We start from the raw sequence: 12,507 nt of genomic DNA, 5'->3' as shown, positions 1-12,507 counted from the left end.
AGTCCATTCCTTTGTTGGCATTAGAGCCTATTTCTTCAGGATTCCAGCATATACCAAAGACCAACTGAGACATCCATCCTTGTGGTCTGAACAACTACTGGATTCTTGGACCTTCCATTGATAGGCAGCCATTGTTGGATTAGTTAGAATGTAAGCCATTCTAATAAATCGTAGCCTATAAGCCATTCTAAGAAATATTAGCCTATAAGTCATTCCGATAAATACTAGCCTGTAAGCTATTCTAATAAGTCCTCTTTACATTGTTTTTCTTTAGAGTAGCCTGACTAATATAGACAGAAACTCACACAGAGAAAGAGACAGACACAGAGACACACATACACAGACTGAGAGAGAGAGAGAGAGAGAGAGAGAGAGAGAGAGAGACCCTAAAACAAAAATTAAAAAAAAAACCAACAATGAAGAGACTCTCAATAATACAGTGATCTCAAAAGAAAAGTTGACTTTTTCCTTTAAGCCAACCAATCAGATTGCAGCCCAGCTTGTATACAAACTCTTAGACGTAAACCTCTGACTTGACAGACTTCCCTTTGGGTTCCAGATTTGCACACCTAACTCTTAGTGCTCACCTTTGCTTGACTGTGTAATGCTCCTCCACAGCTCCCGACAAAGACAGAACTCTGCTCCATTCCCATCTTCAACAACGGCTCCTTCTAGGAGCCTATGGTCAAGTCTCCTCTAAAGCCTTGGTCTCCAACCCATGGCACCATTAGGAGAACTTGAAGAACTGAAGGCTCAGGGGAGGTCTTCTGATCACTAGAGGTATGTCCTTCAAGGATATATTGGGATTCTGACCCCTCATTTTTCCTCTCCCTTGCATCTCGTTCCTGAGTTGACTGGTTTTGCTACGTGCTGTTGCTATGGGCAATGGGGCCAACCAATCATAGAATGACAGCTCCAAATCTGTGAGCCAGAATAGACCTTTTCCCTTTCTAAGCTAATTACCTTGGGTGTTTGTGGTAGTGGAAAGCTGGCTCTCAAACCAGAGGTCCCTGTGTTACTAAGTAACCTAACCCTTGGCTCAACTGCTCAATCCAGAGACCCCAGGGTTGTTTGCTGACCCCTGGCGGCCCACTGAGCCATGTGCTCAGAAACTTGGTTCCGGGACTGGTCAGCTGACAGGGGCAGAGGTGGTAGCGTCTAGGTCCATGGTGGTGTTTCTTTCTTAAAGGTTTGGCTGCCTGGAAACAAATCCTTTCAGAGATGTTGTTGGCCCACCCCATTACTCATACTTAATATGCCTGCCCCATCACCCATATTTAATACAACTGACACATTATCCATATTTAATACACCTGCCTGTTACTTATAATTAATAAGTCATCTCTTTGAAAGAGGTACAGTGATTTCTGTTGCCTACATCTACATTCTGACTGGTAGAGTGTTACTGAGTCTATAAGTGTGTTTATAAAAGTTACAAAGCAAAGAAGAAAAACATGGTTACAAAAAATTTAACTTCACAAACCACCTCTTTTTTTGTTTGTTTGTTTCTTTTTTGTTTTGGTTTTTTGATTTTTTTGAGACAGGGTTTCTCTGTGTAGCTTTTGGAGCCTGTCCTGGAACTCACTTTGCAGACCAGGCTGGCCTTGAACTCACAGAGATTCATCTGCCTCTGCCTTCCAAGTGCTGGGATTAAAAGCATGTGCCACCACCGACTGGCCCACAAAACACCTCTTAAAGAAAAATATGAAGTCTTGAAAAATGAACTTCCGTCTTTAAATGGGAATCATCCTTGATTAGTGTGAGGGTTAGCTTCAACTGTCAACTTGGCACAACTTAGAGTCGCCTGGTAAAGTGTTGCAATGAAGAATTGTCTACATCATGTTGGACTCTGGGCATGTCTGGGGGGATTGTCTTGATTGTCATAACTGATGTGGGGAGACCTACCCAAAATGTGGGTGGCACCTTCTGGTGGCAGCTCAGATAAAAGGACATGGAAGGGAAAGGGTCACTGTTTTGGCCTCTTGGCCTTCACTGGTGAGCTGAGGTTTGTCTTCCCTGTCACTCGGGCTTCTGACTCTTTCGCTGTAGTAGAACCAGCTTCTTGGGGACTGAAGACCAGCAGCTCTCCAGGCTCCTCTAGGGATTCAGTTTTGTCCCTCTAGAGAACACTGACTGATACAGTTCTGAGAAAGCTCCTTGCTGTCACACCTGCCTTTTCTTTATTCTTGTGACTAGCTTGGCTCTTCAGCATGTTATGACACTCTGCATTGAGTTATGACTCAATTTCATCCCTAGATTAATGAGCTCAGTTACATTCTTCTGTACTCTCATGGACCACCCCATGTCAATGTGCCCTTGTGTTATAAGCCTCCAAAGGCATGGGCAAATGAGTTTCTAGGTCTCTCAAAAGGATATGGAAATGAGATTTTGTTTTAGTTTAAAATGCTGATCCTCATGTCTGCTCATTGTAATATTTGTGTATACTTTAGAAGCTAACATGAAAACCAAAAACCTGGCTGACACAATAGTGATACTTCATAAATGGCATGAGGTGTCAATTACTGTGTTCCTGACAATTGTAGAGAGCCATATTAGTTAGGGTTTTATGGCTGTTGAAGAGACACGATGACCACTGCAACCCTTATAAAGGAAAACTGCTGTGGGATGTTCTGTATATCAAATATGTTGCTCTGATTGGTTAGTAGATAAAACACTGATTGGCCAGTGGCCAGGCAGGAAGTATAGGCGGGACAAGGAGAGAGGAGAATTCTGGGAAGAGGAAGGCTGAGAGAGACACCGCCAGCCGCTGCCATGACAAGCAGCATGTGAAGATGCCGGTGAGCCACGAGCCACGTGGCAAGGTATAGATTTATAGAAATGGATTAGTTTAAGATATAAGAACAGTTAGCAAGAAATCTGCCACGGCCATACAGTTTGTAAGCAATATAAGTCTCTGTGTTTACTTGGTTGGGTCTGAGCGACTGTGGGACTGTTGGGTGAGAGAGATTTGTCCTGACTGTGGGCCAGGCAGGAAAACTCTAGTTACAGAAAACATTTAATTAGGTCTGGCTTACAGTTCAGAGGTTTAGTCCATTATCATCATGGCAGGAAGCAAGGCAGTATGCAGGCAGATGTGGCACTGGAGAAGGAGCTAAGATTTCTACATCTTGATCCACAGACACCAGGAAAGAGACTATGTGCCACACTGGGCATAGCTTGAGCATACAAGACGTCAAAGCCCGTCTCCACAATGACACACTTCCTCCAACAAGGTCATAACTACTCCAACAAGGCCACACCTCCTAATAGTGCCACTCCCTATGGGCTAAGCATTCAAACACATGAGTCTGCGGGGCCATTCCTATTCAAACCACCACAAGAACTCACTGGGTTTTGTAGTACTGGTGATGAAAGTCAGGGTACCACACATGCTGGGCAAGGGCTCTGCCATTGTGTGTGGGGACCTGCCCCACCAGGAACTTAGGTCACCTGTGAAGAGGTGGCCTGGAACTGAGGAAAGTCAAGTGCTCGCCTGTTTCCCAGCCTCCCTCTTACCCGGAGACAATCCACAGTGGGGAGTTAAGTCAAGCAAGAACTCCATTTATTGATAGGCAGTAAGCTTCTTTTGTACCAGAAAACCTCAGAACCCTAGGAGGGGGTGAAGGAACAAACCAATCATTTTAAAGGGCACCCTATTTACAAGTTGTTTATGTCCTGATACTATCTCTTGTTTTTTAGTATCTTATCTTAGCATAAATAATTTGAGCTAACTTCCTTCCTCACCATTTGTATCCACTCTCTGCGTAAACACCTTAAAGCTTAAGCTCTATTTATCTGAATGTCTCTTGGCACCCTCTTTGCAGCCCGTGTATGCCCCACAATTGTGCAACACCCTGGCCCTCTTTTTATCTTTTGTTTTGAGACAGAGTCTCACTAAATTGCTCAGGTAGGCTTTAAGTTCACGTTCTAGCTTAAGCTTGCTTAATTTTATGGCCCCTCCTCCTCAGCCTCCAGAGTTGCTAGGATTGTAGGCCTGCACCATCAGGCCTGCCTGGCTCATGGTTTTGTTTTGAATTTCCTGACACTGCTATCTCTTGCTGCTCTGCTTCCCAGCCTTGACTTTAATTTATTTTGTATGTGTAGGGGGTGTTTGACCTGTATGTACTTCTGTGCACCAAGTACATGAAATGCCTGAGGAGGCCAGAATAAGGTGCTGAGTCTCCTGAAACTGGAGTTACATGTCAGCTGCCATGTAGGTGCTGAGGAAATCCACCCCAGATGGAAGAGTAGCCAGTGATCTTAACCACTGAGGGATCCCTCCGGCCCCAGCTTGATTTTAAAAGCTGTTTTACACTCTCAGGGGTTGGATGAGGAGTTTACACTGAGGGTGTTTCGGTTGAGATTCCATTTAAGCTGCTTCTTAGAGTCGCTAAACACATGTTCTGCTTGATGCTTAGTCTGTTTATAGTGTGCTACTTTCAGTGTGAAATTCTTTTAGTTCATTAAACAAATATTTACAAAGTACTTACAATGACCCAGGTACTGTTGAATGTAAGGGCAGCAGACAAAAGAGCTAACTTGCAATGAAGGACCATGGGGGAGTTTTTGTTTAATGGAATGTTGGATTCAAAATGTGGCCGGTTGATTGCAGAGAACTGAGGCTCAGAATGTTTCTCGTGGCTACTCATCATTTCTCTTGTCCGTCATTATTTCAGCTGCTCAGTGTAGTCTCCTACATACAGGAAGCTCCATCCTGTAGTGGCATCTGTCATTCAGGGCCACACAACTCCTTCAAACAGCTTCTCTTTATTCTGATACTTCTGACATTCGGTGCCCTGCTTTCTTGTAGACTCCACAAGTGCTGCATTCTCCAAAGCCCCCCTCCCCACCCCTACCCTCCGAGACTGGTCATGTAACATGGGCTCTGGCTCCTTTAGAGACTGGGTATGACAGTAGATAACCGGAGGAAACAGGGATATGAGTTGTAACTTTCTCCCAGTGATGGTGGGCATGCGAACAGCTAGTTCTTCTAGGGAGGCTGAGATAGAGTGTCTACAGTCTAGTCCTGAATGGGCATGGTACCTGGCGGTGGCCCAGCGACAGCCATGTTGAAGCTGTATCATGGCGTATCACTCTTACAGTGGGGCTTTTGGCTGTAGAGTTTCTAGACCTTCCACTATATGGGTCCTGGAGATTGAATTCTGGTTATCAGGCTTGGTGGCAGTTGCCTTTAGCCACTGAGCCATCTCTCTGGGCCCTGGCAGTAGGATCTCTAAATTGGCTCCTCTCATCCTCCCCATGTGTCTTTGAGTTATTAAGATCCTTAATAATCACCCTCTGCTTATCTGACTGAAAGAAAACTCCAGGACTGTAAACAAGAACACTGTAAGACGTATTGCTTAGATACAAACTCTCGAATTTTGATAGAAGAGCTGCTTGGACCATAGAATTAAAGTTCCATCCACTCTGTTTCCCATCCAGATGTAAATCTAGGGTCAAGGCCTGTGAGTTAGGCTCACTAGCTCAGGTGCATCAGCCCAGACTTCACACGGGACTGGTGAGCCGAAGGAGGATATGAGAGAGGCTCTCAAATGGGCTACTGTGCGGGTAGGGATGGTGCAGGCCCCATGGATTCGGCAGTCAACTGCAGTGCAGCGTCCTCATGGGATTGGTCCTGCTCTCCAATCTGGGCTGTGGCTATTACTCTTGCTTGGTTTCTGAGTTCAATTCTCCAAGCTGCCATGGATATTATCATTGTCACCAAAGACAGGTTTTACTCTTTACCCCCCCCCCCATCTTTCTATGCTATCATCTGAGTCTCACTGTGCTTTCTGGAACTTCAGGTGCATCATTAGTAAAACCCACCATGCCCTTGACCTTTCTCCTCTCCCTTCCCTTCCTGCCCCTCCATCCCCGCTCCATTTCTCTTATTGCCTGGCCTGTGGCTCTTACCTAAGGAACCTGCTTCCACTGAGGTCCCCTCCAGTGCTCTGCTGTTTTCTTCTCTCTGTGTGCCCCCAGGGATGAGTGCCTGGATCCTTACCCTTGCTCCCAGACCCCTCAGGACACAGACATTAATATCACATCATCAGACTCTACCAACTCAGCTGCTACTTTTCTCTGACGTGGCTCCCCCTGGTCTCCCAGAAGCCTACGGAAGCTCCCTTCTCCCCCCAGGCCCCAGAACCCTCTCTCTCTCTCAGCCAGTGCCTTTTCTTGTTTCCCTGAGGAAACTGACATTCCACTGGATCCCAGGATTCATCAACCCACATACGTCCACACTGCAGATTTCCTCATTTTCTTCCTATACTGTGAGCGTAACCTTTGCTCAAGTCCAAGGCTAGACCTTCCAATGTGCTGGAGCTGGCACTCGGGAGCACACAAACAGTCCTCTCAGTTGCCTCCTTCTGGGGTTAGCAACCCCCACCCTATAGCTCTGTCAGGAACTGCAAAGCTCCTGCCTCAGCCTCTTGAAACTTTAACATTGAAAGGGAAATGTTTCAAGACATATAGTGAAAGGACATTTGGAAATGAGAGGAACACACTGACAGCCATCCAGATGGCTGAAATCCAAGCTTGTATTTCAACTGCATAGCGAGCCTGTGATTTGCCCGCTTCTTGCATTAGTTGAGTTCCCGGCTCTGGCCGAGGAGAAAGGAGACGTCAAGTGCTAGGAAACTGTAAGAAGAATGGTGCTGGGTACAGAAAGCTGCTTCCATCAGCCCTAGCTACAAAACCCATAACCTTCTTGCCTGCAGGGTACCCATGACAATCTTCCCACCCACCATCCCTTCCTGCCTCCCGACCTGAGCCATCATAAGATCCCCTCATGCCCCAGCAGACAGGTTCCAAGGAGGCACAAAATAGCCCCCAAATCTACAAGATTCTGCTTGCTTCTGTCTATAGTCAGATGAGTGTGTCTGTGCACAGATTCCTGTGCTCTCAGACCAGGGAGATTTCACCGGTATTTAGGAAACAAAAGGTGTGTTTTCTACTTTGGGGTTAGTCTGTATGTTTGAACAGCTTCATATGGGGCTGGTGAGGTGGTTCAGCTGATAAAGAGGCTTGCCGCGAAGCAGGACTTCCTAAGTTCCATATCTGGGACCCACATCGTGAAAGAGACTCCTGAAAGTTGTCCTCTGATCCCCTACGTGAGCACTGTGGCCATGCACATGTGCACACATGACCACACACAATACTGATGGCTTTTGTGAAGATGTGATATCAGTAAGCTGCACAGATGATGGAAGACTGGCTATCTGTCTGTCTGTTCTGCTCCCCTTCCTGCTGACACAGAAAGAGCCCCATGGAGCTTTCTCCCCCAAGGCTGAGAGGCATCCTGGTCACCACTGGGGTGGTGAGAAGTACTTTGGCCTTCGGGCGTCGAGATTTAAGCTAAGGGAATGCTATGCTCTGCCTAAGTGTTCCTTCAAGCTCCATGCTTTAAAACTGTGGTCCCCAGCCTGGGGGCGGGAGGGTCCTGAGAAATGGTGGAAACTTTTGAGAAGTAGAGCCTAGTAGAAGGGAGTTAGGTGACTGAGGTGTGCCCATGGAGAGCATATTGGACAATGGCCCCTTCCTGCTTCTCTCTTGGCCTCTCAGACTCCAGGAGGTGAGCAGTTTCCTCCACCACAGGCTCCAAAGCAACAAAGCCAACCAACCAACCACGGACTGGTTGTGAACCAAAATTAACCTTTCTTTCTTATGTGTTTTCCTCAGGTATTTTATCGCAGTAACAGAAGTCTGACTAATAGGAAATTTCGTAGTAGATGACATGATAAAGTCATCAATTGGCTAATGGAAGACCTTGGGATGAGTTTCCTTCCCATTCAAAGTACTGAGTAATGCCTATTCCACATCACTGGCGTCACTAGGATTCTGACCCATCTAAGAACATATAAAACACTGAGGGAGTGAAAGCTTTGTAGAGAGAAGGTCATTAATAACAAACTAGAAAAAGAAGCAATACTCAATTGGGGAATTTACATAAATAAGGCCCTGGAACTCCACACTTTTAGCTTTGGAATGCTGTGAGCTTATTCAGACTGTTCTTATTTGTACTGGGAAATCTAATGGCCCTAGTCTGCATGGCTCTGGTCTACATGTCCCTGGTCTGCATGGTTCTGGTCTGCATGGCCCTGATCTGCATGTCCCTGATCTGCATGTCTCTGGTTTGCATGGTTCTGGTCTGCATGTCCCTGATCTGCATATCCCTGGTCTGCATGTCTCTGGTCTGATGACCTTGATCTGCATGGCTCTGGTCTGATGACCTTGGTCTGCATGTCCCTGATCTGCATGTCCCTGGTCTGCATGGTCTTAACCTGCATTGCTGTTATCACATTACTGGCAATTGCCCACACAGCAGCTTACACTAACTTTCCAGGTCTGTACACCAGCCAGCCTGACTGTTCTCCTTCACAGGCCATAAATGACTTGCAAGAAACTGTACCAAAACTCACCGTAATGAAGTAGTGCTTTTCCCGAGTGGAGATCCTGTGCATATCGCCCTGTGCTGTGGATGCCGTTGTGGCTACTGCCTCGTCCACCGTCTTCCCAAAATGCATCCCCAAGGTTAGAATGAGCACTTGAGTTTGTCTGAGGGATGTTTGTTGGAGTTCAGCATTTTCTTCATTACCTCTGGAACAAGGAATTCACTTCACAACCACAGAAGCAAAGAGAAGCATAGAGAATGCCGCTTGCTGGCTGGGGCACGTTCATACTCAGTTAGCTTTCTTATACAGTTCATAATCACCACCTGCCTGGGATATGGTGCCACCTACAGAAGAGTGGACCCTCCTACACCAATGAACAATCAAGACAACTCCCAACGTGCACACACACACACACACACACACACACACACACACACACACACAGGCCAATCTGATGTAGGCAATCTCTCCAGTGAGACTCCCTTCCCAGATCATTTTAGTTTGCGTCAAGTTAAAGCTATCTAGGAAACTGGGCCCACGCTTTAACCCCAGCACTCCAGAGGCAGAGTGGAGGCAGGCCATTTAGGGCTGCATAGTGAGATACCGCCTCATAAAACAAAAACAAACAAAAAGCGAACAACCATCTCTCAAAACCCTAACCTGTCTAGAACGGTGGTGGGGGTAGGGGGCTCACAAGTCAAGAGCTTTCTTCTTTGTACTTCCTCCCTCCTGCCTACTCTGGCACCCTCCTGCGCTGCTCTGTGTAGCACACTGTGCCTCTTATGTGCAGGGATCTGTGAGTATACACTACTGTCTTGATGGTGGTCATTCCCGTATCTGTATCTGACCACACTTAATTCAAACAATTCTGAGTAAGTTTTTAGAACAAGCAGGGTTGAGTGGTTTTTGATGTGAGGCTGTGGAAAGCTGTGTGTGTCTCCACACAGGGAAAGCTCTCATGGGAGGGGGTTCCCAGAATTTTAGTCCTTTTACATATTTTTAGGACCTCCCCATGGTTGAAGATACAAAGCCCACCTTCTACCCAAGAGCCCCCAGCACAGACTCTTGCCTCATCAGCCTTCTTCACATCCAGTTCATGGGCACACAGTTAATCAGATGCATTTATCCTGACCTTTGTGTGAGGAGCCAGCAACACGAGTAACCAGGGAGGGAGGAGAATTGATTGTGGCAGCGGCGGCGGCGGCAGCAGCAATGGCTGATTTCCAGGGACAGCGGAGAGAGCAGTACCAGAGATGCTTTGAGTTTGGATGCCTGGCTCTGCAGCCCACCCACCACCCAGGCCGCGGGGCTGCTCTGGGCTGAGGTGGAGCTGATGACTCCTGTGTTCCCACCTGACTTCCAAGCAGGCCCACCAGTTTTGTAAGTGCTGCTGAGAGCTGCCCATTGGCTTTATCTTCTGCTTTACTTAAATGATGGTTGTTTCTATCGCTTATAGCCAAGGATCTTGACAGATATAGTCTGATACTTTCTTTTCCTCCTTCCTTCCTCCTCCTTCCTCTTTTCTTTCTCTCTCCATCTCTTCCTCTTCCTCCTTCCCTCCATCTCTGCTTCTTTCCTCTTCTCCTCCTTCCCATCTCCCAGTTTCCAGATAAAGACATGCAGCCAGTTTTATTTTTGTGTATGCCAAGATGTTGTAGTAATATTTTTAATCATGGTTAGTGAGACTATGAGTGTTTCCTGATTTTAGCAATCAAATGCTCACCAATAAATGTAATGCATGCCATTGTATTTGTACAAATATCACAGACACTCTCACTCTTGGAGGCAACTCAGGGTGCTTAAACTAACTCATGTAGTCCTCATAGAAAGCCTATGGATGGGCACTACCATTTACAGCCCCCTTTACTTGTGAGGAAACTGAGGCACAACCCCCTTTTGAGACTTGCCTGAGGTCACAAAGTCATGACCGAGAAGAAGTGGAAATCGAACTCAGCAGCCTATGCCCATCAAAGACAGAAAGCCGAGAGAACCAGCAGTTCAGTGGGGAGGCAGAGCTTGGAGTTACTGAGATGGGAGGCGCCGAGGGGAAGGGGCAGTGAGGAAGGAGAGGTGAAGGCATGAGGAATCCTGGGGCCACTAAATGCATGGGGGTGTCGTGGAGATCACAGGTCACTGGGTGCACAACCCTGGCTGTGAAACTCTACAAATCTTAAAGGCATTGTCAGCTTATAGATTTGGAGCATGGCATCCTGGCATCTCTAGAAGATAAGAAATCGAGGTCACTGGCAAGGAGGGTAAGAAGACATGCCTGAAGCCAAAGCAGGCAGGGTCTGTCCCTGGCATCCTCAGACAATTGTTGGAGTCAGGGGAAGGGGGCGCGGTGTTTTGCAGGTAAGAAAGGACGGCAGCAACTGAGGATGGAGGGAACTGTCAGCTGGATGTTTCACGGCTCACTCCTATTTTGCTGACAACTGTACATTGTTATGACAGATAGACCCACAACTCTGGAGGACCTCATCTGAGGTGCATTCAGGATTCAAGCACACTCCAGGTGACAGTCCTGGAGCCTAGGGTCCTTCAGAGCTGGGAGCAAGCCGTCATAATAATTGGCTGAACAGAAGCCAGAGCTGTGTCTGTCTGTCTGTCTGTGCTGGACACAAAGTGAATAGTCATAGACTCTTCCTCCTCCTTCGTGTGTGTGTGTGTGTGTGTGTGTGTGTGTGTGTGTGTGTGTGTGTGTGTGAGAGAGAGAGAGAGAGAGAGAGAGAGAGAGAGAGAGGGGGGGGGGGGAAGAGGGAGAGAGAGAGAGAGAGAGAGAGAGAGAGAGAGAGAGAGAGAGAGAGAGAGAAAGATGAGAGCACAGCATGAGCCTGCTTTCTTGCTTTGCCTGTGGTCTCTCCCGGGGGCAGGCTTGGACTTCACCTGCAGAAGCTCTAGAGCTGGTAGCTTTCCAAGATAGACTCTTCAGTGGCACCTGCATGAAGCCTTCTCTGTCTCCTGGAGTTGCATAGCCCCAGAAACACTGACCACTCTGTTGAACTTGGCCCCCCACTCCCAGGAGGCTAGCCCGAGTCCCTCACCCCAACAGTGCCTCCTGAAACCTCTGCTTTCTGCACCTGTGCACGCATGAGCTGAAGCAACTGAGCTCCATTCCGCACCTGTCACTCTGCTTCTGAGGGACCCTCGTCAGCTACCCACAGTCTCCCAGGCGACCCGTTCCCTGCATGCATTGAGTGTCCTGTCTTCTTCTATGACCACAGGTAAGTAAGCAAGTTATTCCTAAGGCTGAGACTAGGGGTGCTGAGCATGCTGGGGAGACTGTGGGTGTGAGCTCAGAAGGAAGTTAGCAACTTAGGAGCACTTGGTCATATCAGAATGCTGGAAGTCACCTGCTGCTGGGCAGAATTCAGCCTCCTGGTTGACCCTGCTGGACCACTCCAGAACCCTGTGAAAGCAATGCTTCTGAGTGGCGGGGGCTACTCCTGTCCTGTAGTAGTGTCTGCTTCCGTGCCCTTATCACTACCATTCTCTTGTTCCTTCATTTATTCACTAGGCAAATATTCTACACACTTAGGTGAATTAGACTAACAGACAGCGGGAGGGATTTACTGACATGAAAGGTAGCAAGTCCTCATGGCTTGTGTGAATCAAGGCTGGAGTTGGTAGACAGGGAACTGCATCAGCTGATAAAGGTACGTGACCTTCAAGATTCCACCTGACCTTGAGAGATTGAGCTCCTGTGATGAGCAGGTCACTGAGCAGAGATGCCATGGAAGCAGAGTGCACTCCCCATCTCAGGAGCACGGTAGTGGATAGTATTTGGAAAAATGAACCATCGGTAACATTTCCTCTGATCTGGGGGGTCTCTTTGGTGGGGAACTGGGATTGCCTGTCCGGTGCTGCATGAGGGGTTCCTGGACGGCACTTGGGTGGGGGAGCTAAGCCTGTCTGGGGGAAGAAGGAAGAAGCAGTGCTTCTGGAAAGGGCAGACTGCATTCCGAGGAGTGAGCAGCTAAGAGGCACTGCAGTAGGAAGGTGGACAGAGAAGAGGGTCTGAGTTGCACTGGCTTCAGTGGAACCGGACCTAGGTAGGTGAGCAAGGCTGTAAAGGGTGCTGGGGCTGTGGAGGATGTGCTAGACCCTGGTGAGCATC

This window comes from Peromyscus eremicus, chromosome 9, assembly GCF_949786415.1.
Source record: "Peromyscus eremicus chromosome 9, PerEre_H2_v1, whole genome shotgun sequence".
Lineage (NCBI taxonomy): Eukaryota > Metazoa > Chordata > Mammalia > Rodentia > Cricetidae > Peromyscus > Peromyscus eremicus.
This window is presented reverse-complemented; position numbering follows the sequence as displayed.